The 24,256-nt window shown below is 47.0% G+C and overlaps 1 long non-coding RNA gene across 1 annotated transcript in view; it reads left to right on the forward strand.

The window, feature by feature from the left end:
• Positions 1 to 24,256, forward strand: part of LOC104142163 (uncharacterized) — a 55,795-nt gene that overhangs the window by 28,416 nt on the left and 3,123 nt on the right. Inside the window, exon 3 of the long non-coding RNA XR_693660.2 lies at positions 23,471 to 23,602. This is a non-coding gene — a long non-coding RNA (uncharacterized lncRNA). The remainder of the gene's footprint in view (positions 1 to 23,470; positions 23,603 to 24,256) is intronic.

The following is a 24,256-nucleotide window of genomic DNA, read 5'->3' on the forward strand; positions in this document are numbered from 1 at the left end:
AATGAGAACAAGGAAAGATCTATATCTGAAACAACAGAGAAGTAGAGATTGAATTAAGGACAAGTTCGTACAGCATGCAAAATGAAGTACCCAGGGTTCAAATGAAATACTAAGTACTGACCATGGGTTGGCCAAAGGGAAAAAAGGCATAGACATGAGAAGAGGTCAGAATTTAAGGGAGCGCAAACCCCAAAGTATCTAATAAACTTCAGTGAAGGAAACTCAGAAATCTCCATCTACAATTTGGAATTATCCAGTATGTTCAACCATGCTTCTTGTAGCAAATGCATTAAGTAGATTTATCAAGTCTGGGGTGACTGGATATGACTGCAGTGTAACAAGCAGTATCTACATCTGAAACAGAAATAAGCACCCCCAGCAGCCCTAGGCTTGTCAGTGTGACTTCACAGAATCACAGAATGGTTTAGGTTGGAAGGGACCTCTGGAGATCATCTAGTCCAACCTCCCTGCTCAAGCAGGGACCTCTAGAGCACATTGCCCAGGATCATGTCCAGGCAGGTTTTGAATATCTCCAGGGAAGGAGACTCCACTACCTCTCCGGGCAACCTCTTCCAGTGCTCTGTCACCCTCACAGAGAAGAGCCTGGCCTCATCCTCTTGACACTCCCCCTTCAGATACTTATGCACGTTGATCAGATCGCCTCTCAATCTTCTCTTCTCCAGGCTGAACAGGCCCAGCTCTCGCAGCCTTTCTTCAGAGGAGAGATGCTCCAGTCCCCTCATCATCTTCACAGGCCTCCGCTGGACTCTCTCCAGGAGTGCCATGTCTCTCTTGGACTGGGGAGCCCACAATTGGACACAGTACTCCAGGTGAGGCCTCCCCAGGGCTGAGGAGAGGGGCAGGATCACCTCCCTCCAAACGTGTCCAAAGCCTTGCTGAAGTCCAGGGAGACAACATCCACTGCTCTGCCCTCATCTACCCAGCCAGTCCTTCCAGCAGAGAAGGCTATCAGATTGGTCAAGCATGATTTCCCTTTGGTGAATCCGTGCTGACTACTCCTGATCTCCTTCTTGTCCTCCACATGCTTAGAGATGACCTCCAGGAGGAGCTGTTCCCTCAGCTTTCCAGGGATGGAGGGGAGGCTGACAGGCCTGTAGTTCCCTGGCTCCTCCTTCTTGCCCTTTAGGAAGACTGGGGTGACACTGGCTTTCTTCCAGTCCTCAGGCACCTCTCCTGTTCTCCAGGACCTTTCTGAGATGATGGAGAATGGCCTAGCAATAACATCCGCCAGCTCCCTCAGCACTCGTGGGTGCATCCCCTTAGGGCCCATGGATTTGTGGATGTCCAGTCTGGATGAAAGATCTCTTACCTGGTCCTCCTCAACCAAGGGAGGGTCTTCCTTTCTCCAGACTTCCTCTCTTGTCCCCAGGGTCTGGAATTCCCGAGGACTGGCCTTAGCAGTGAAGACTGAAGCAAAGGCAGCATTCAATAACTCTGCCTTCTCTACATCCTTCATCACCAGGGCACCCGCCCCATTCAGCAGTGGGCCCACGTTTTCCCTAGTCTTCCTTTTGCTATTGATGCATTTGAAGAAGCCCTTCTTGTTGTCCTTGACATCCCTTGCCAGATTTAATTCCAAATGGGCCTTAGCCTTCCTTGTTGCATCCCTGCATACTCTGACAATGTCCCTGTATTCCTCCCAAGTGGCCTGTCCCCTTTTCCACATTCTGTACACTTTCTTCTTCTGCTGGAGTTTTGCCAGGAGTTCCTTGCTCATCCAGGCAGGTCTCCTGCCCACTTTGCTCGTCTTCTCACTCAGAGGGATGCACCTGTCTGGAGCCTGGAGGAAGTGACGCTTGAATATTAACCAGGTCTCCTGGACCTCCCTTCCTTCTAGGGCCCTACCCCAGGAGATTCCCCTAAGTAGGTCCCTCAAGAGGCCAAAGTTAGCTCTCCTGAAGTCCAGCGTTGCAATCCTACTCTTTGCCCTGCTCCCTCCTCACAGGATCCTGAACTCCACCATCTCATGGTCACTGCAGCCAAGGCTGCCTCCAGCCTTCACATCTCCAACTAGACCCTCTCTGTTCGTTAGTACAAGGTCTAGCAGCACACCTCTCCTCGTTGGCGTCTCCACCACCTGGGTCAAGAAATTATCATCAATGCTTTGCAGGAACCTCTTTGACTGTTTGTGCCTAGCTGTGCTGTCTTCCCAGCAGATGTCAGGGTGGTTGAAGTCCCCCATGAGAACTAGGGCCTGTGATCGTGAGGCTACTTCCAGCTGTCTGTAGAAGGCCTCATCATGGCCTTCCTCCTGATCAGGTGGCCTGTAGTAAACCCTCACCACCACCGTGTCACCCATGTTAGCCTGCCCTTTAATCCTTACCCATAGGCTCTCCACTTGCTCTTCATCCACCCCGAGGCAGAGCTCCAGACATTCTAGTTGCTCCGTCACATGAAGGGCAACTCCACCACCTCACCTTCCTAGCCTGTCTTTCCTAAAAAGCACGTAGCCGTCCATGACAGCATTCCAGTCATGTGAACTATCCCACCATGTCTCTGTAACCGCAATGAGATCATGTTCCTGCGACCTCACACAGATCTCTAACTCTTCCTGTTTATTCCCCATGCTGCGTGCATTGGTATACAGGCATTTCAGAGAGCCAGTCAAGCACGCAGGCTTCCCAGGAGAGGTGCAAGAGGATCCTCCATAGCCATGTCCCATGCTGTCTCCCCTGGCAGTATGCACCCGCTGGAGGCATCCTGACTTGAGCGGTGTTTTACTGACTCTCCTGCCACTATACCACTCCCCTTCCCCCATCTTGCCTAGTTTAAAGCCCTCCTTACCAGGCTGGCCAACCTGTTGGCAAAGACATGCATGCCCCGCTTGGTGAGGTGGATCCCATCACTCCCCATCAGCTGGTGATCTTCAAACAGGGTCCCAGGGTCACAGAAACCAAAACCCTGCTGCCAACACCAGCGGCGCAGCCAGTTGTTAACTTGGAAGACTCAGCTACTTCTCCTCCCGTCCTTCCCCCTCACAGGCGAGATTGAGGAGAAAACGACCTGGGCTCCCAGACCCTTCACCACCATTCCCAGAGCTCTGAAGGCCTGCTTGATGGTTTCCAGTTTGCCTTTCGTGTCGTTAGCGCCCACATGGAAGAGCAGCCGAGGGTAGTAGTCTGATGCATGGACAAGCCTTGGCAGTCTTTCCATGACCTCTCTTATTCGAGCCCCTGGCAGGCAGCAAACCTCTCCGGACAAGAGGTCAGGTCAGCAGATAGGCGCCTCTGTCGCCTGCAGCAGGGAGTCACCCACAACAATCACTCGCTGCTTCTTCCGGGTGTTCCTGCACGGCACAGGGTCTGCCAGGCCAGTTGCCTCCCTTGGAGCCATGCTGAGCTTCTCCTCAGCTTGGAGGGCGCTAAACTTGTTCTTCAAGGGTAACTCTTGAGGAGGAGCAAGAGCCTTTCTCCTTCTATGAGAGGTCACCAGCTTCCAGCCCTCTTCAACAGCGTTATGATGCCCCTTTACACACGGTACAGAGCCCTCCGACAACTTCGCTGCAGTGGGGGGTGGGGACTCCTGGAGCTGCACAGTCTCCGAGAATACCCTGTCAATCTCCCGCTCATCCTCTCGGATGCTACGCAGCCTACTAACTTCCTCCCGTAACTCCTTTATCTGGTGATGCAACTGGTCAACCACAGCACACCTCGTGCAGGAGAGCTGACTGTCAGCCCAGGCCTCACGGAGAGGCCCCAGGCACTCCCTGCAGCCTGACACCTGCAGAGCTGCACCTGCTGTCTGAGGGTCTGTCTGGGTTGAAGCTTCAGACACAGCCGATGCAGCACCTCCAGCAGCCACTGGGGAACATGCTCTGCAGCATGTCATGACCATGCCCCGGGGAAGGACACACCACTGTGCAAAATGGAGAGGTGCTTTTTTTTGCCTTCTGGCACCCTTCTGCGTGAACTGCTGCACAAACTTCTGCATCTGTTTGCTGCCTCTGTTGACTGCACTGTAGGAGCTGTGCTCTGGGCCTGGCTCTTATATAGGCCTCTGCCTAGCAGTGACTCACAAGGGTGCTTGACCCACCCAATCAAGGGCCACCTGAATCAAAAGCCCCAGCTCCCTCTGACCAGGGCAGCCCAGAGAGCTCGTTAGCAGCAGCCCCACCTAGCTAGAACTTCCCAGGAGAAGTTAAGTCAAGGCCCCCTGCAGTTGTCCTTGCCTAGCTCTCCCTTCCTGCTAGCAGCAAGCACTGTCTAGTTCCTTGGGGGTCCCCAGAAAGTCTCCACAACTTCCAACAAGGCCTGCAAAAGGCCCAGGCAGAGCCCAGACACTGCTGCGCAAACTGCTCAAACTGCAAAGATGCTCTAGGGTCTGTCTTTCCCAGAATCACTGAACAGTGGGTTTGGAAGAGATCTCTGGACGTCATCTGGTCCAATCCCCCTGCTAAAGCAAGGTTACCTGGAACAGGTTTCCCAGGACCATATCCAGTCTAATTTTGAATATCTGCATGGATGGAGACTTCACAACCTCTCTGGGCAACCTGTTCCAGTGCTCAATCACCCTCATAGTGAAAAGATCTTTCTTTGTGTTTTAATTTGTGCCCATTGATTCTCATCCTGTCACTGGGCACCACTGAGAAGAGTCTGGCCTCATCCTCTTGACATCCTCCCACCAAATATTTCTAAACATTGATAAAATCCCCTCTGCACCTTCTCTTCTCCAGGCTAAACAGTCCCAGCTCTCTCAGCCTCTCCTCATATGAGGTATGCCTCTTTAATAATCTTTGTAGCCACTGACTGGACTTGCTGCAGTAAATCCATGTCTTGTCCTGTGAAGCCCAGCACTGGGCACAGCACTTCACACGTGGCATCACTAATGCTGAGTAGAGGGGAAGGGTCATCTCCCTTGACCTGTTGGCAATGCTCTTCCTAATGCAGCCCAGGATGCTTGTGGCTTTCTTTGCCAGAAGAGCTCATAGCTAGCTCGTGTTCATCTTGTCCTACAGGACCCCCAAAAGCTCTCGAGCTTCTTGGCTCTCAGCCTGTACTGGTGCATGGGGTTATTCCTATCCAGGTGCAGTACTTCCCTTTATTGAATGTCATGAGGTTCCTTTCTATCCATTTCTCTAGACTGTCAAGATTTCACTAAGTAGCAGTACTAGCCTCTGATGTATCAGCCACTCCTCCCAGTTTTGTGTCACTTGCATACTTGTTGGGGGTACACTCTGTCCCATCATCTAGGTCATTAATGAAGATGTCAAACACTGTTGGCCCCAGTATCAGCCCCTGGGGCACAGAACTAGGGACTGATTACAATCCTCCGAGTCTAATAGTTCAGTCAGTTTTCAATCCACCTCACTGACTATTTATTCAGCTCATGCTTCATCTGCTTGTCTATGAGAAGGTTATGGGAGACAGCATCAAAAACCTTACTAAAGTCAAGGTAAACAATATCCACTGCTCTCCCCTCATCCATCAAGCCAGTCATGTAATTATAAAAGGCTATCAGGTTAAATGTGATTTCCGTCTTGTAAATCCATGCTCCTGATCACCTTCTCCTCCCCCAGGGGTCAGTACTGGGTCTAGTCTTGTTCAACGTATTCATCAATGACCTGGATGACAGCACAGAGTGTACCCTCAGCAAGTTTCCCGATGATACTAAACTGGGAGGAGTGGCTATCAAAAGCTATCAGCTGGAATAGGAATAGCTATTAATTCACTAGCCTCAAGACAGTGCTTAGGGAGATGGAAAGAGGTGCAGGCCTTTCCCTGCCATGTAAAAGCCTTGCTTATGCTGTGCTTCACAGCTGCTTACCACCAGGGAAAATGCAGGCAGCCAGTAACCAGGGAAAAAGTTTCATTCATCATTCCGCAGTGCATTCTATTTCTCAGCTGTGTTGCTTGTTGCTATCTCTGCCTATCTTTCCTCAGTTTTGGATTACCCACCCTCCAAAGGGCTGTTTGCAGTGAAGCAGGTATAAGATGGAGCTTTAAAACCATTGTAGTAAGTTAAAGAATTTCCATTTTGAAGTTAGCAGAACATGTCATTTCTTATCAGGGATGAGATGAGCTTTGACATTTTTCTGTGCCAGGCATAGCACCCCAGCTGGTCATCTTTTTGAGCTTGCCACTGATATACACCTTGAAAGTGGTACTTTAGAGATGCCTGGAGGAAATGAATGTATTCTGCTCCAGCTTTGGTGGAATTTGACCAGGGTCAGTGTGCAACCTGTGTTCAACAAAGCTACCAATACCAGCATCCTGTGGGATCAGATTTTTGTCCCCTGGACACACCAGAGCCAGGTGTGAAGATGCCTGGCTCAGAGCTTTACTCAGTGCTGCAGCATCCCATGGGTTGGTAGCAGAGGAAGGTCCTCCTATGCTTTAGATTTACAGATTTACTGCCTGTTAAGATCACACAGCAGCAGGGGAGGAAAAAAAAAAGAGTACACAGACAAACAGAGCTGAACACTCACCACTTCCATGAAGGGCAGCTTTAACTGAGGAATAATTTGGAAGAAAACCGCTACAACCAACACAAAGCAAAGAGAAGAAAATAACATTGCAGGAATTGTTAACCTAGAGGACAAAGGTGTCTGCAGGAAAGCACTAGGAAGTTGCAAAGGGTATGTGCAGATAGCTGGAGCACAGAGCTCAGTAGTCCAGAACAAGCTATGTCAGGACTCCCAGTCCAAAGATCGACCACTTGCCCAATGGTTTGTCTTCCTGATATTCGGAATAGAGGAGATTTGTGAGTAATTTCCAAAGTTGTTTTCCCATTTCAAGAGTGTGATTTGAATCATCTGAAGAACTTAACACAAAAAGAGAGGAATAAGCAACAGGAGGAGGTCTTGACCCTGAGGCCTTGGTTGCCTCAAAGGGGAGATTACTTGACAAAAGAGCAGGACTTACATTGACAAGAATCTGCAGGCCAGCCATGCAAGCCTACCAAGAGAGGCAAGGAAGCAACTGAACACAACCTGATAGCCAGCACCTTCCATGTCTACATGCCACATGGTATATGTACATCTTCCAGTCCCTTCCTCACGGGTGACTTGACAACCTCCAGAACACAGGTTGGCTTCTTATCATAGCACAGCTGTACTTACTACAGATCTCTCATGTTTCTAGCCAACACTTCCCATGCACGCTGTGAACATGAAAGGATCATACTTCCTTTTCACAAGGCATTAAAAGAGTAAAGAAAGAAAGCATCTTATGTCCTCTCAGCCTCTCCTCTCTTGCCCTCTTGTGTCCCACATCTGCTTTGGCCACCGCAGCCCAAGATGCCAGCCCTTGGGGTGTTTCTGTACTCTGTGGCTTTGCTCTTTTTAGAAAGCAGTATTTTGTCATCAGCAACAATGTAGGCAATAATCATTACATAGCAGCTTCCCTCTTATACAAAACTGCAATAGTTCAGACCTGGACTTAAAAGAAATGTCATATTTCTCAGGCTAATGTAGGAAAACTGATCCCTGTGATGACAACTGAGCAATCATGAAGATAGACTTTTGCCAGTCAGAAATGCCATCTTGCCTCTATTTCATGTTCTCATACACACTGCTAGGGCAGTCTTGCACAGACAGTGCAGACTGCTTCTCCCTTTCTCAGTGACCTCCTCAAACCCACCTCCCAGTACACTGCCTTGCCTTAAGAATTACACAGCCCTTTGCTACCCTAGGACTGTGTGCTCTCATCTTCTACTAGACAATACCTCTAATACTTCTAAGCCTTGTTCAGACCTGACAAGCTTCTGGGCACCTGTCTTATCTTTTCCAAACTGCTACCTTGCAAATAAAAGGCTTAGCATCCATGGCTGTCTCTTCCCTTGACTATCATTTCAGTATGCTGCCAGTGATGCAGTGGGGCTGGCAACACAGAAATGCTTAGAGAAGAGGCAATTGCTTTGCCTCCAATCCAAGCAGAGTTGTGTGCCCCAGAGAGAGGATGTTGATTCGCATGACAGTGCCCTGCAGAGCAGTCCCATTCACACTTTAGCAGAGACGCATTTTAATTAATTGTCAACAGTTTTTTAATATATAGATTTAGCAGCTCTGCCTGGGTAAATGCTGTTTGAGAGATTAAATTCTGTTTGGATTAATGGCCTCTGACAGCTTTTCCTCCTTTGCAAACAAAGTGGGTTTGAAGTGTAATAAAACAGAGCGTGGGATGCATTGAACATGGAGAGCTATTCAAGCTGCCAGCCAAGTGAAACAGCATCAGCCTCCATCCAGAGGAGCCCACAAACACACCCTCTAAGCACAGTGATGTTTATCTGATGTGGCTTCGGGCTCTCTAACCTTATAGTTGCTTATGGCAAGGAACACTAGTCCTGTCTATGGAGTTTTTGATGGTAGGGCTTTTCAGATACCTGCAACATCTGCACAAGGAAGATACTGAACAGCTTTGTTTATTCTCTGTGTATCATGGTCAAGGAGAGACTCATCCATGATAAGATAATATAGAGTGGTAAAATCTATCTCCCTAGAAAGATCAAAGAACAAATGATTCTAACCTCAGGGCTACACAGGGCTCTGGGGAAGGTGTGTTTCATTCCCATGCTTACAGCAAGCTCCCAACTGGGACAGACTTTCAGATGGATCATGATGATAATTAGCAAAACCTTTCTACCCAGATGTGTATTCAGACATGACTGTTTGTTTTTCACATACAGTCCAACTTCCCTGTTTTTGAGATTGAGGATCAATTGTTTTAACTCCTAGAATGTCTATAATGGTGAAGAAATGAATAGACTCACTGAGAACCTTACATTCAACCATCCTGCCATGACATATGTAACTCTGCATTGACTACAAGGCAGCCATCTTCCAAACTCAGGCTCCAAGGCTAAGGTAAAAGTCCCTAATAGCCTCCTTTCCACAGTGCAAACAGATTTTCTCCTGGGTTTGTTGAAACTAGAGCAGGAAAGATGTTGGAGACAATGCCCACATGTACTTGGGCATTGCAGAGCGGACAGGAAGGTACAGGGCACCTGTTCCGTTTCTGTCCTTGCTGTATAGATTCTCCAGAGCTAGGGCTGAGTCTCTAGAACTGGCAGAGCTCTTGAAAGGATGCCTAACCTCCTTAGCTGTGGAAAGAATTTTGTTTAAAAGCCATATCAACCTTGAGAAACCTGTACATTCGTGGCATTTTTTCCCTGTAGACTATGGTATAGAGAAGAGCAGTAGAACGAATTGACTCATACACATAAATGATTGCATCTTCAGTGGCTTATCAATGAGAGTTGTCATTATTTTTACCAGGCTATATGCAGCATCCTCTCTCCTCCAGAAACAGTCATGCCTTTTAAGAGAAGAACTCGAGATATTTGATACGAAGAATTATGGACAGGTTATGTATGGTTTTCCAGAGCTACTCTTCCCATGGCTACTCAGGACAAGTTTAGGCTACTTCATCCTGATGTCTTCTCTGACTATGTTCTGTTATAAAACAGCCATGCCCTTTCTAAAACATTATTTTAAATCAACTTGTTGTTCTTGTTATTATGTTAAATGTATCAATCAACACAAACAGAAACTTGCCTTCTCATTCTATTCCAGATATGCTACACTTTTATGTATTTGATCATGGGTCAGTCCCCCTAAATTGTAGAGCCCATTTTGAGCTGTAGTTCAACTATCATGACCAAAATATTGTATGTCACTCTTCATGGTGAGGTCTATTTGTTCATCTACTGAAAACAAGATCATTTGGACAGTTAGATGTTTGTATATTGGTAAACATAACTCTCCCCATGTGGTGAAACCCAATACCTCTTGAGAATATCTGTACTCCTATCTCCAGAAATGAACAAGAATGTGTAAGTGAGTCATGCTGGAGTTTTTTGCCTCAGTCCGCACTCACAACTCATTACCACTTGCATGGTGCTGATCAAGTGCCTGTGGTGAACGACTCTTTTTCTCAAGGCTTTTCCTATATGCCCTTCTCCAGATATCTGAGACAACTGCATGACTGGATGGGATAAAATAAAAAAGACCACCATTCTGTCATTTAAACGCTGGAGTAAAGTGCTTCCTGAGACTCTGGGTATCATGGAAAGCCTGGCTCTTGCTACACTTATCAGCCAGGAGAAAGCAGGTTCTTTGAAAGTGCTAAACTTCAAGTGCATTGAAGTCTCCCAGTTCCAGCACTACATTTGCTCTGCATGCATCATGAGCATATAATTGGGGAAGTGCCCTTGTGTGCAGTCAGAGAGATCATCTCTATTCACAATACAGAGAGAATATGGCGAATGGCAAGGAAAAAGGCATATCCCTGCTAGTGAAGGGAAGCTAAAGTGGCCAACAGTGTAGTGACTTTTATTATGTTGACATCTCACATCAGAGGTCAGTTTATGAGGTTACCTGCCAAGACAACAGGTAGAAAACACATTGCTTGAGACATATCCTTCTTCAAACACCAATAAATTTGCATGATGTTCTCATATTTGCTGGAATATGGAAACCACTCTTTTTTATAAATGGCCAACTTTTTCAGGCCTCTGTCCCTAGAAGGATTCTTTGCAGTAATACCGTTTTCATTGAGTGTGCAGGGATGCGACAAGGAAGGCTAAGTAAGGCCCATTTGGAATTAAATCTGGCAAGGGATGTCAAGGACAACAAGAAGGGCTTCTTCAAATGCATCAATAGCAAAAGGAAGACTAGGGAAAACGTGGGCCCACTGCTGAATGGGGCGGGTGCCCTGGTGATGAAGGATGTAGAGAAGGCAGAGTTATTGAATGCTGCCTTTGCTTCAGTCTTCACTGCTAAGGCCAGTCCTCGGGAATTCCAGACCCTGGGGACAAGAGAGGAAGTCTGGAGAAAGGAAGACCCTCCCTTGGTTGAGGAGGACCAGGTAAGAGATCTTTCATCCAGACTGGACATCCACAAATCCATGGGCCCTAAGGGGATGCACCCACGAGTGCTGAGGGAGCTGGCGGATGTTATTGCTAGGCCATTCTCCATCATCTCAGAAAGGTCCTGGAGAACAGGAGAGGTGCCTGAGGACTGGAAGAAAGCCAGTGTCACCCCAGCCTTCCTAAAGGGCAAGAAGGAGGAGCCAGGGAACTACAGGCCTGTCAGCCTCCCCTCCATCCCTGGAAAGCTGAGGGAACAGCTCCTCCTGGAGGTCATCTCTAAGCATGTGGAGGACAAGAAGGTGATCAGGAGTAGTCAGCACGGATTCACCAAAGGGAAATCATGCTTGACCAATCTGATAGCCTTCTCTGCTGGAAGGACTGGCTGGGTAGATGAGGGCAGAGCAGTGGATGTTGTCTCCCTGGACTTCAGCAAGGCTTTGGACACGTTTGGAGGGAGGTGATCCTGCCCCTCTCCTCAGCCCTGGGGAGGCCTCACCTGGAGTACTGTGTCCAATTGTGGGCTCCCCAGTCCAAGAGAGACATGGCACTCCTGGAGAGAGTCCAGCGGAGGCCTGTGAAGATGATGAGGGGACTGGAGCATCTCTCCTCTGAAGAAAGGCTGCGAGAGCTGGGCCTGTTCAGCCTGGAGAAGAGAAGATTGAGAGGCGATCTGATCAACGTGCATAAGTATCTGAAGGGGGAGTGTCAAGAGGATGAGGCCAGGCTCTTCTCTGTGAGGGTGACAGAGCACTGGAAGAGGTTGCCCGGAGAGGTAGTGGAGTCTCCTTCCCTGGAGATATTCAAAACCTGCCTGGACATGATCCTGGGCAATGTGCTCTAGAGGTCCCTGCTTGAGCAGGGAGGTTGGACTAGATGATCTCCAGAGGTCCCTTCCAACCTAAACCATTCTGTGATTCTGTGTAATGCATGAAAACATTAAGAAGAAAGGAGAATAGGTAGCAGGAAACTCACTTTATCGAATAGTTACTCGTATCATATTTTTTATGAAATTGTTGAATTTCTAATTGTTTTAAGTACAGACCTGAGAAGTCTTAAATGTGTATATGTTTTATTCATGAAAATGGAACTTAAAAGAATTAAATAACATGGTTTATATGACAGTTTTACGACTTTAAATGAACGATTTTAACAAAGAATTCAAAATGTGTTAGGAAGTAATTACCAAATAGCTTGTAAATGATGTCCAAAAGCTTTAGCATGCCAGACCATTGCTCTGAACACTAAGCCCTGAGCTGATTTTCATGCCAGGAAGGTGCATTAGCTAACCCTGAATGCTAGAACAAACTGCAGCTTCTAAGGCAATGCAAATTTTAATTAGAAATAATATTCAGTAACTAATAATGATAAGGATTAACGGCACAGACAATGATAGTTCAACTAAAAGATTTTTTTTTTTAAGTTGGAACTGTGCCATAATCATTTGAACCAAAAGTTGCTTTCCCAAATTATGGTATTCCATAGCAAAATCATTTTCTTTGGCTCTCACATACCTTCTCTCTCTCTCCCTCTGAACACAGATTGCACTTTAATATAGAAAGGGATGGAATGATTGCAGATAAAGTATACATTGTCAACAGTAACTCACTGAAGCATGTGGTGGATCAATGGGAGTCTTTAAACCTAAATTGTGTGTCTCCCTTCTAAAGGTCTGCTTTAAATCAACACCATGTTGAGGTACAAAACACAGGGTGGAAACTATGCTAAGAGCTGGTGTAAAAGTAAAATGCTATCCTATGGGAAATTTCAAGATTTCAAAATTATGTTTTGCTCTAACTTGAGTTACAAAGTGAGTTAAAAAAAGAAACTAAATATTTCATTTTGACACTGGCTAAATATTCTGCTTTGGCTGCTTTTTTAAAATTTACTTTATATTTTTTTACTGTCAGCTCTGTTATTCATAATCAGATCATCTGTGTTGTATATTATCTATGCTTCCAGCATTAGGTGGTCAACTGTTCTTCCAGGCACAGCTCTGGTCAAAAGATTGTCATTTTCCTGTACTATGGACATTACCCAGCTTCATTCAAGACAATTTGTGTTTCTCTGTAGGGTGTTCCTGGGTCTAGCCCAACATATTATCTCAGATTCGGAGATGGAGAATCACAGAAAGGAGGTGGGAGTTTCCCTCAAATCAAGAGGGGAGTGAGGAAGAGCAGTGACTGGTGTGACTGAAGCACGTTCCCTTGACTCTGGGAGGATTTACTGGTGCAGGTGTGGTGCAGTGCAAACACATAGGTACTGTGCTTGAAGTAATTAGTGTTCCAGGAACTACAGGTTGTGGGGAACATGCTGTGGATGCACTGAGTGACTCTGCAGATGGGTCCCATATGGCTGACTGGCTCTGTGCCAAGTCCTCTTTGTGCTGGTGCTATCCTTGCATTTCGTTATCCAAGGTGTCCTAGCTCCCCATTGCCCTGGATAAAGGAGAGCTGACTGTGTATAGTAGCTTATGTTACACTATACAAATATATATATATAAAAGGTTATGGCAATATATAAATATGACTAAAACCAGCATAAATAGGTTGTTATGCCATGTTCTTCATAAATGTTTTCAGCACCACTATAGGGCCCAAAGGGAAATGCTCACTATTCATAAGGATCTGTACCGTTCAGGATACCAAGAACCTTCTGTGTATCAAAGAATTGTCTGAACAGAAGGATACATTTTAATTATTTGTTTATTTTTTGGGGGAATGCCCAAGCAATGTTCTTGCTGTAATGAAAGCAATGTAAGAACTGATATAATTCTTCTGAACCTGACCATTGGATGAATATGTCTAATCTAAGAGATCCAAACTGAGCCTCTGTCTGCTTTATTTGGAGCCATGAAGATGTGGAATAAAAGCTGCCCACTTTGAGTTAGAAAGGTGGCTGTTCAACAGCTTGCTGCTGAAGAAGAAAGTTCATTTCCACTCTCAGTAGGATCTCTGGAGAGGCATCCTTGAAATCTGCAGTTCTTTCATCTAGAGAAGAAGTTTTCTTATCACAGAAATACACTGAATTATTCTGGCACAGTTTACCTGTAGTAAACTATGATATATTTAATTCCATTTGCGAGTATCTTCTCCATTTTTGATATTTTTCATTCAACCATTACTGTAGAGCTTTTGCTAACACAGAGTGCAGCCAACAGAGGCAGCAGTTTGCGCAGCAGTGTCTGGGCTCTGCCTGGGCCTTTTGCAGGCCTTGTTGGAAGTTGTGGAGACTTTCTGGGGACCCCCAAGGAACTAGACAGTGCTTGCTGCTAGCAGGAAGGGAGAGCTGGGCAAGGACTCCTGCAGGGGGCCTTGACTTAACTTCTCCTGGGAAGTTCTAGCTAGGTGTGGCTGCTGCTAACGAGCTCTCTGGGCTGCCCTGGTCAGAGGGAGTTGGGGCAGAAACTTAACCACAGGAAGTTCCACCTAAACCTGAGAAAAAACTTCTTCACTGTGAGGGTGACAGAGCACTGGAAGAGGTTGCCCGGAGAGGTAGTGGAGTCTCCTTCCCTGGAGATATTCAAAACCTGCCTGGACATGATCCTGGGCAATGTGCTCTAGAGGTCCCTGCTTGAGCAGGGAGGTTGGACTAGATGATCTCCAGAGGTCCCTTCCAACCTAAACCATTCTGTGATTCTGTGATCTTGGGCAGTTTTACACAGTGAGGAAACAATGCAGGTGGCCTTGTGGCAGCTGCAACCATGCTGCTTCCCTGGATGCCCCCACTCCAGGGGAAGGGCAAAGGAGTACAGCAGAATAGGTGCCTGGGCTCGGATACCTGTTAGGTACAGGTACCATAGTTGTTAGGCACATACAGCATGGGCATGGAGAATTCACAGTTTCCAGCTGTGGCAGTACTGGCAGTTTTCCCCAGCTGGAGCACTTCAGTAACTATATTTAAACTACAGAGCGTGGTCAAAGCTAAATAGGCTATATGCTGAAAAATCGGATCTTTACATTAGTCTTGGCTCTCACAAGATGACTGCTGTGCTGCACTGCAGTGGATTTGCAGATGGATGGCACATTGATCTCCTGGAACTACTGCATGGTGGTGGAGAGGAATTGTCTATCTATCTTCTTCACTGTCTGCCTTTCCCACACACCTCCCATCTAGCTGCCTACAGGGGCAAATAATGCTAAGATGATAGGTAGTGATAAGGGCAGTCTCAGTCTGTTTTCATGTCTAATTCTGTGACCTTTGGCAATACGAAGGTGACATATCTGTGCTGTCCATGCTAGTGATGCTGGAGAAGCTTAGCCTAAACCTCTTCAAGAACCCCAGGGTGAAAAAACAAAGGGGAGAGGGTGGGATTAGCCAGACTTTCCAGACTGGTGAGTTCAGAAACAGATTGGGTCAGTTTTGGCATTGCTAAATGATGATATTGGAGGGAATGAAATATAAACTTTTATTTGATAGTGTCTGAGTGTGAAAGGCATGTCCAGTGTGCCTGTGGGCAGGGCCACCCTGACCTTGCTGCCAGGAGTGGGAGTGGAGTGAGGTGGGGAGCCTTGAGCAAGGGAAACAGTTTTGCCTGGGAACTCATTTCAGCTGTAGTTGACAGAGATGACCTTTTTCCTTTTCCCATGAATGACCATATTGTAGGAGCTTGGTGAGAAGTAATCCCACAAGTGATACTGGTAGAGGAGCTAGTAGGTAAGAAGCTTGTCAGCTTTGGGCTTATAGAAAATTAGGGCAGAATTTCCAGGGTAGCTAATTCCACCTTTCCAGCTGGAGTAAGCAGTCAGATCCCTGAAAACTGGGTGTTCATGATGTCAAGGGATTTATCTGCCCAGCAAATGGACTCTTTCAGCTTTGGGCAGTGATTTACCGGTTTTTGAACATTCAAGTTTCCAAATGGATGTTTTAGTGTTTCATTTTTCAGGTTGTATGGGAAAAAGTGGAATGTCGAGAAGATAGGTGATGGAAGCTATCCAGACTGTTCTGCGGGAAAAGGAGCATCAAAAGGGCATGTTGACCCATAGTCATGTGGCTGAGCCCATGCCAGTGTGGCGCTACACCTGGGCTTTGAATTGGAAGTAGCAATGAGCTCAATATGCTTACAATGCATGTGTATAGTACACTAAAACCTCATATAGTGCCTCCCCCCCCCCCGGTGATCCTCGTCATCAATCGACACTCAGGGGTGCCATGGACTCTCCTGCTCCATTATTGCCTCAATCAGGAAATCGCTGGGGAACCCCTGCTGAGGCGCAGAGGTAATAAATGCTCAGTATCGAGCCTAATGTGCCTTGTGTTTGTGTATCTGTCCCTGCCAGGAGTCCAGGCGGTGCCCCTGCCTTACCCTTACACAGGTGATTAAACCCCTTTAACTCAAAATCAGTGAATGAGAAGCTTTATTCCTTCAAGCATTCCCAGCTTGTGAAATGTAGTTTTCTAGGTGTTGTGATGGGGAATGTGAGCCAGTGACAGTTGTTTTCATAAAGATATGTAGAAAATGAATCTAACTTTGTTTTGATTATCAGGACATGCCTAGGATCACATCTGGAGTAAAATTTCTAAATAAGCCATTGACTCTAAGGGCTAATGAGTACCTGGATGACATGGCCAAGGAGAGCTGGGTTCCACATCTGGTCTGCTCTGCCAGGAGCCATGCCCTTCCAACCTCCTCCATAGTATCTAGCTCCTGGATTTTCTGCAGGGGGTCCAAGAGTGCTGTGGTCAGAAAGCCTGGGAGGATACCTCAGGAGTGCCTATTTCCCTACAGGAGATGTTTTTTAAATACCTTGTCCTTCAGAAATATGTCTTTCTACAGCACCCTGCAGTTGCTGATTTATATCTTCAAAGGCAGCTTATATAACCCAAACATTCCCGGCTTCATACCATATGCGTTGAGTGATCCTCCAGAATGATACATCTCTGGAAAGAAATTTTGTGATTAGACAGAAAGTTTACAGTTTGAGAGCTGAATTAAGGCAGTAGAGAGAGATGGCGCTCCTGCTTTTTGTTTGCTCCACACCTATGAGCACAATTTGGTGTGCGCAGGGACTCTGTTTCCAAGATACCCCTGAGTGCCCTCAGAATATGGTCTGAACTAATTCTCCTCATCTTTCCTGGAGCAACATGCCCCAGGTATTATCCAGAGGACCTAGCTAGTGCAATTATTCTGAAGGAACATTGAGGAACTCCAGACAGTCTCAGAAGAAGGGCATATTTTGCAAAATAGTGTGTCTTGTAAAATGTTCCAAGTAATTCAAGGATGTGATTATGCAAATAATCCCCATCTCTGGTCTCTGAGTAAACTCAGCTGTCCCTCGTAAAAGCCTGAAATATGTTTACCTATTCAGGCTGCATTTTGTGTGGAGGCACAGGGCTATGATCTCCTTGTGATTACAGAGACATGACTGGACAGCCCACATGACTGGAATGCTGCCATGGATGACTACATGCTCTTTAGGAAGGACAGGTGAGGAGGGGGAGATGACCTTTATGTAAGAGAGCAACTGGAATGTATGGAGCTCTGCCTAGGGGTGGACACTGGGCTGGCTGAGAGCTTATGGGTAGGGATTAGGGGACAGAGTGAGATGGGCTATACTGTTGTGGGTGTTTGCTACAGGCCATCTGATCAGGAAGAGGAAGTAGATGAGGCCTTGTACAGATAGTTGGAAGTGGCCTTACAATCACAGGCCCTGGTTCTCATGAGGAATTTAAAGCACCCTGATACCTGCTGGAGGAACAACACAGCAAGGCACAAGCAATCCAGGAGGTTCCTGGAGAGCATTGCTGATAGCTTTGTGACACAGGTGATAGCAGAGCTAACGAGGAGAGGTGTGCTGCTAGACCTCGTATTTACAAACAGAGAAGGTCTGGCTAGAGATGTAAAGGTTGGGGACAACCTTGGCTGCGATGACCATGAGATGGTGGAATTGAGGATCCTGCGAGGAGGAAGCAGGGCAAAAAGTAGGATCACAACCCTGGACTTCAGGAGAGCTAACTTTGGCCTCTTCAGGGACCTACTTGGAAGAATCCCATGAGATACAGCCCTAGAAGGAAGAGGGGTCCAAGAGAGCTGGTTAATTTTCAAGGCTCACCTCCTCCAGGTTCAAGATCGGTACATCCCAATGAGCAAGAAGTCCAGCAAAGGAGGCAGGAGACCTGCATGGATGAGCAAGGAGCTCCTGGCAAAACTCAAACTAAAGCAGGAAGCGCACAGAGGGTAGAAGCAGGGACAGGCCATATGGGAGGAATATAGGGACGTTGTCCCAGTATGCAAAGCTGGGACTAGGAAGGCCAAGGCCCGTTTGTAGTTTAATCTGGCGAGGGATGTCAAGGGCAACAAGAAGGGCTTCTTTAAATACATCAATAACAAAAGGAAGACAGGGAAATATTGGCCTCCTGTTGAATGGGGCAGGGGCCCTGGTGACGAAGGCTACAGTGAAGGCAGAGATACTGAATGCCTTCTTTGCTTCAGTCTTTACTGCTAAGACCAGCCCTCAGGAATTCCAGGCCCTGGAGAGCAGGGAGAAAGCGTGGAGAAAGGAAGACTTTCCCGTGGTAGAGGAACATCACAGCAGAGATCATTTCAGCAAACTGGACATCCACAAGTCCATGGACCCTGATGGCATGCACTCATGAGTGTGGGGGGAGCTGACAGATATCATTGTTAGGAGACTCTTGATCATCTTGGAATGGTCATGGCAATGAGGAGAGATGCTTGAGGGCAGGAAGAAAGCCATTGTCACTCCAGTCTTCAGAAAGGGCAAGAAGGAGGACCCAGGGAACTACAGGCTGCTCAGTCTCACCTTAATCCCTGGAAAGGTGATGGAGCAGCTCATGCTGGACACCATCTCCAAGCACTTGAAGGATAAGAAGGTGATCAGCAGTTGTCAGCATGGATTCACACAGGGCAAATCCTGTGTAACCAACTTGATAGCCTTCTGAGATGAGATGACTGGCTGGACAGATGAGGGGAAAGCGGTGGATGTCGTCTCCCTGGACTTCAGCAAGGCTTCCAACACTGTCTCCTGTCACATCCTCATAGACAAGCCCAGAAAGTGTGGGCTAGATTAGCGGAGAGGGAGGCGGATTGGGGACTAGTTGAATGACAGAGCTCAGAGGGTCGTGATCAGTCGAGCAAAGTCTAGTTGGAGGCCTCTAGCCAGCAGTGTCCCCCAGGGGTCAGTCCTGGGTCCAGTCTTGTTCAATGTATTCATCAGTGGCCTGGAGGAAGGGACAGAGCGCACCCTCAGCAAGTTTGCTGATGATACTAAACTAGGAAAAGCGACTGATACCCCAGAGGGCTGTGCTGTGCTGCCATTCCAAGAGACCTGGACAGGCTGGAGAGATGGAAGTTCAACAAAGGCAAGTGCCGAGTCCTGCATGAAGGCAGGAATAACCCCATACACCAGTACAAGCTGGCAGGTGACCTCCTGGGAGTGCTGGTGGACAAGAAGTTGACCATGAATCAGCAGTGTGTCTTTGTGGCCAAGAAGGTCAATAGTATCCTGCGCTGCATTAGGAAGAGGTCGAGGGAGGTAATCCTCCCCCTCTTCTCAGCCCTGGTGAGGCCTCACCTGGAGTACTGCATCCAGTTCTGGGCTCCCCCAATACAGGAGAGACCTGGAGCTACTGGAGTGAGTCCAGCAAAGGGCTCCTAAGATGATGAAGTGACTGGAGCATCTCTTCTATGAGGAAAGACTGAGAGAGCTGGCACTCTTCAGCCTGGAGAAGAGAAGACTCAGGTGGGATCTGATCTGTGTGTACAAGTACCTGAAGGGAGGGTGTCAAGCGCCTGGGGCCAAACTCTTTTCACTGGTGCCCGGTGATAGGACAAGAGACAACAGACACAAACTGAAACACAGGAAGTTCCATCTGCATCTCAACATGAGGAAAAACTTGAGGGTGCCTGAGCACTGGGATAGGTTGCCCAGAGAGGTATAGTCTCCACCTTTGGCGCTACTGAAAGGTTGTCTGGATACGGTCCTGGGCAACATGCTCTAGGTGATCCTATGTGAGAAGGGGGGTTGGACTAGATGATCTCCAGAGGTCCCTTCCAACCTCAGCCACTCTGTGATTCTGTGACTTGGCTGAACTCAGGTCACCACAGTGCATGCAAGCAGATTGTTTCCTCTAGCATTTTATGTTCCAGACAGGAAGTACCTGGAAAACTATGTGGCTCAGCTCTGCTCAGGAAGGCCCACAGTTCCATTTTGCTGCACAGTCAGTAACAAGCATCCACGGGGCTAATGCTCCTTCCCTTCAGTCAGGCAAGGAGCTGTAGCTGCAGTTTGGCGAGCAAAGGGCAGGACATCAGCAACATTGCAGAAAATAGTCTTGTGAGGGCACGCAAGGGGGAACATCCTCCCAGCCATAACTCCTGAAGCACACCCAGGTTTGACAAGGTGGCCCACACAGGTCAGCTAAGGCCCAGTGTGAAGTGAACAGCATCCCCAATTGATTTGGATGGAAAAAGAGACCAAAGCGTCACACAGGGAACTGCTATTGACAGGAAAGAGGGAGTCTTCTGGCATGAATTGGTATATGTTCCAGGCTGCTGCCTGGTGTAATAGCAGCCAGGAATGAGACTGCTTACTGCAGAAAGGTTGGAGAAGGGAGCAGGGGAAAGAGCATGTTTGGAGAGATCAGCCACAAGAAAGACTCTGAGTGTGAGGAGAAGGGAACCCGGTGTCACAAAGCCAGGCAGGAACACATCGCGGAGGTATGTTCCTTGAGCTGAAGCGATGGTTGTAGCTACAGGGCTATACATGCCACAGGACAGGAGGGAAGAAGCCTCAGCGATGAGGCAGGAGAGAAGCTGTATTCTGTGAAGAGTGATGCCATATGACAGAAAAGGATTTCTGTTTGTGCTAGTTGGAAATCCCTAACAAAACACACAGGGTATTATACATGCAGCTTGCATAGTCAATGCAACGTGCACCAGCCATGTGTAAAACCCAAAAGAGTTCTGGAAAGTGACAGAATTTCACTCTTTTGAAAGTGTCATGATCAAGAGCCTGTTCCACTCAGATCAGTATCGTTTTCCTGTATATCCTCCAAAAGTTGGACATTCCTTTCCTCTATGCAGACCACAGGGATATCCATCAGGACTTGCACTGAGACTAGCTAGCAGGTCATAGTTGCACACCTTCACAGCAGCAATGACAGTGAAACACCAAAAGACTCCAGTAACTCTAATGCTGCAGATCTTCAAGAGCCCAGCAGCATGTGCACTGCAATGGCAAGCCCTGTGTGAACTCAGTGGGAGGGAGCACATGCTGCAGAAGCAGGAAGGGTCTCACCAGAGTGAAGCAGGGGCATATGGGATTCCCAGAGGTGGTCCATTCAGTGTGCAGCATGGGTGCTGCTTGGGCACTATCAAGGCTTCCAGTGTGAACACAGACAACTGTTTCAGTTTGAGGAACAGCCCTGGCCTTATTTTTAAAGGGCCTTCTTAGACAGCAGCGTGGACGTTTCCAGTCTCCTGTACAGAGTTTCTGGCAGAAGGTCTAGAAAGTATCTTCAGGAGATTTCCTCTCCTATTCACTCACTCACCACAGATACAATCACTGATCCACTTGCCTACTTGGAAGCATGTTGTAGCTCATCCAGTATTCCTTCTCCTTTTAGTTGCAAACTGGTGCTATAAAACATGCTGAGCTTCCACACGTTCTGTGAAATCTCAGGCAACTACCTGACATGAGAAGTTTTGTCTCTCCCTCTCCCAAACACATACAAACATACACACAGACACACACACACGGACACGCACATACACAGGCAAATTGCTGACTCCCCTGAGGCTGGCCATTCTTTTAAGATCTCTGATAATTCTCACTGCTCTCCATAAGGTCCTCGCCAGATGGTCTGCAACTGTCTTGAATTGCAGCCCAAAGCACAGGGAAATGAGGCCTTGCCACAGCTAAGCCATACAGAAAGCTTTTGAAAGTCTTGCAAGCCATGTTTCTGTGTACACAGTCTATGGTTATGAAGATCAGCATGGCAGCATGTTTAGCCTGGAATCCACAGTAACCTCTAGCTCTGTTTCAAACAAAGTGCTTCCCAGAAAATTGCATCACTTGAGCTTATGCTCCATTTGTCCCTACCTCCATTAAATAGAATCACAGTTTTCCACCCCACAGTTCCACTGTGTAAATAGATCTATATCTGATGTAATCCCTTTCCCTTTCTTAGACTATATCTTGCTTTAAAGATTCTGAGGAGAAGGCAGCCACACAGGAAGACCCTAAACCCTTAATGTCCCAGTTACCCTTATGTGGTCTTGTTTTATCTGGTGGCATCAGCAGCTTCACCATTCTGTCTGCCATCTTTGAATAAGGACATTGAAGCTCTGCTTTTTGAAGGCATCAGAAGTGCTCATAGGTCAGGATTTTAACTGATCTCTGTGAAGAATGCATCTCCTACTTTTACTAACAGCAGGCAGCTGATTGGAGTAGATTCTTCTGTTCAGTACCCATTAGGAACTGTAATAAGAAATGTGTTAGATAGATGGGAGACCACAAAGTCATTGAGTACTTAGGGGAATCTCATGGTGTAGGACCCTAGAAGGAAGCGGGGTCCAGGAGAGCTGGTTAATATTCAAGTATCACTTCCTCCAGGCTCAAGAGCAGTGCATTGCTCTTGAGTAAGAAGACCAGCAAAGTGGGCAGGAAACGTGCATGGATGAGCAAGGAACTCCTGACAAAACTCCAACAGAAGAAGGAAGACTACAGAATATGGAAAAGGGGACAGGCCACTTGGGAGGAACATAGGGACATTGTCGGAGTATGAGACCACCGCTCTGCCGCCTCCTCACACCACCAGGGAGACATGACAGCCCCAAGCTTCGAGCGTTCCTCGCTCACCTTGTGTGGCTACTGGGGGATGGGGCCCTGGCTGGGGATGTCCCTGCCTTGCCGGGTATGTTGCTGTGTTTGATTCCTAAAGTCACCTAGGGATAGAATGTTGCCTGTAGAATCAATGCCGGAGTTGTGTACTTAATCATGTCTCCTTAATTCATATCCTTTGAATATCTCTCTAGTTTATGAAAGGCTGAGAGCATAGAGCAGGTAACCCTCAACTAACAAGTATAAAAAATCCTGTCTAGTAGTTCTGAGGGAACTGGAACTAACCCTTTCGACAACAAACTGAGAAGAGGAATCCTGTGGAAGTTCTGAGCAGTTGAAAACCTCTGTCTTTGTTCTATGTTTGTAGCTTCTTTATAAAAAGAAAACCTAAAAGAAGAAAACTAACTAAAACCCCTCAAACTCCTTAGTCTTATTCTACATATTAATCATTCATCAAGCAGAGTATCATGTTTCCTGCTATCAGCACCCAACAATCAGGAGCAACTGTGTAAACTAACAATTAGATACCAAGATATGTAATAGTACATGAGGCTTAAGCATGCAGCAATTTTCTCTCAGTTAAGCTGTTTCAGCGCAATCCCCTTTATTGAAAGATAATGGTAGTATATGTCATGTCTCGTCTTAGATTAGCAATATTTCCTTTTTTAGGGATTGGAAAAATGTAGTCAGTTAGTACCGACAGCCCTCTCTCCGCCCTTAAGAATTCTGACACACAGTTCCTGTTGTTTCCTACTTCTGTTCCTATAGGAGGATTGGAACAGTGTACCACAAAGGAATCTGCATAGCTTGGCCCCTTTACAACTTTCTCACTCTGATTTTAGCTCTGTGCGCAGGAGACTTTGAAGGACCCCTTGAGCTGAAGCAGCCAAATAAAATTCCTGGGTCCGATGCCTTGTGAAATTGAATGATATCTCCTGCCCGTTTTGAATGCTGCTTGCTTCGTAGTGACAAAGGTGAGTCCGTGGTTGTGTTGTACTAGAAAGCATGTTTCATGCCACAACCTTGAGGGGGAAAAAAAAAACACAAAGGAGATCAAGAAAAATGCAAAGGAGATCAAGAAACAGCATTAAGATGATAGGTGTAGAAGGGGACACTGAACCTACAATATATAAAGGTACAGAGGAACAACCTTGAACACCATTCATGGCAGAAGACCATGAACAGGAGAGGAGCTTTTGAGAGGAAAATGAACCCCTGCAGCTATGTTTTCTAGGCAGATTAGAGGAACAAGGCTGCAGGAGGCATACTGATAGTGAGCTAGAAGCATAAAGAAGGCCAAAAAACTGAGGCCCAGACTATAGGAGACATCATTTCAATAGAAGAGAATAGGAGAATCTATTTCAAGTTAGGGTTGTGCAGTCTAAAAGAGACTGGATATAAAGGATATAAGGTAGAACTATATCTGTGGATATAAAGCAAGTGAGGCATGAATATGCCAATTTCTGAGGCAAAATCTGGAAATGGAATGACTGGATATCATGCAGTTTCCTAAAGTGTTTGTGGGCTGGTCAGGAAAGTTCGTAGGGCAGGGGCCTGAGGAAGGGTTATACTGGGCCACAGACGAGGGGTGGCTGGAGCTCTCCAATGACAGGACTTGGCCATGATAG

The sequence above is a fragment of the Struthio camelus genome, chromosome 17 (genome assembly GCF_040807025.1).
Source record: "Struthio camelus isolate bStrCam1 chromosome 17, bStrCam1.hap1, whole genome shotgun sequence".
NCBI lineage: Eukaryota > Metazoa > Chordata > Aves > Struthioniformes > Struthionidae > Struthio > Struthio camelus.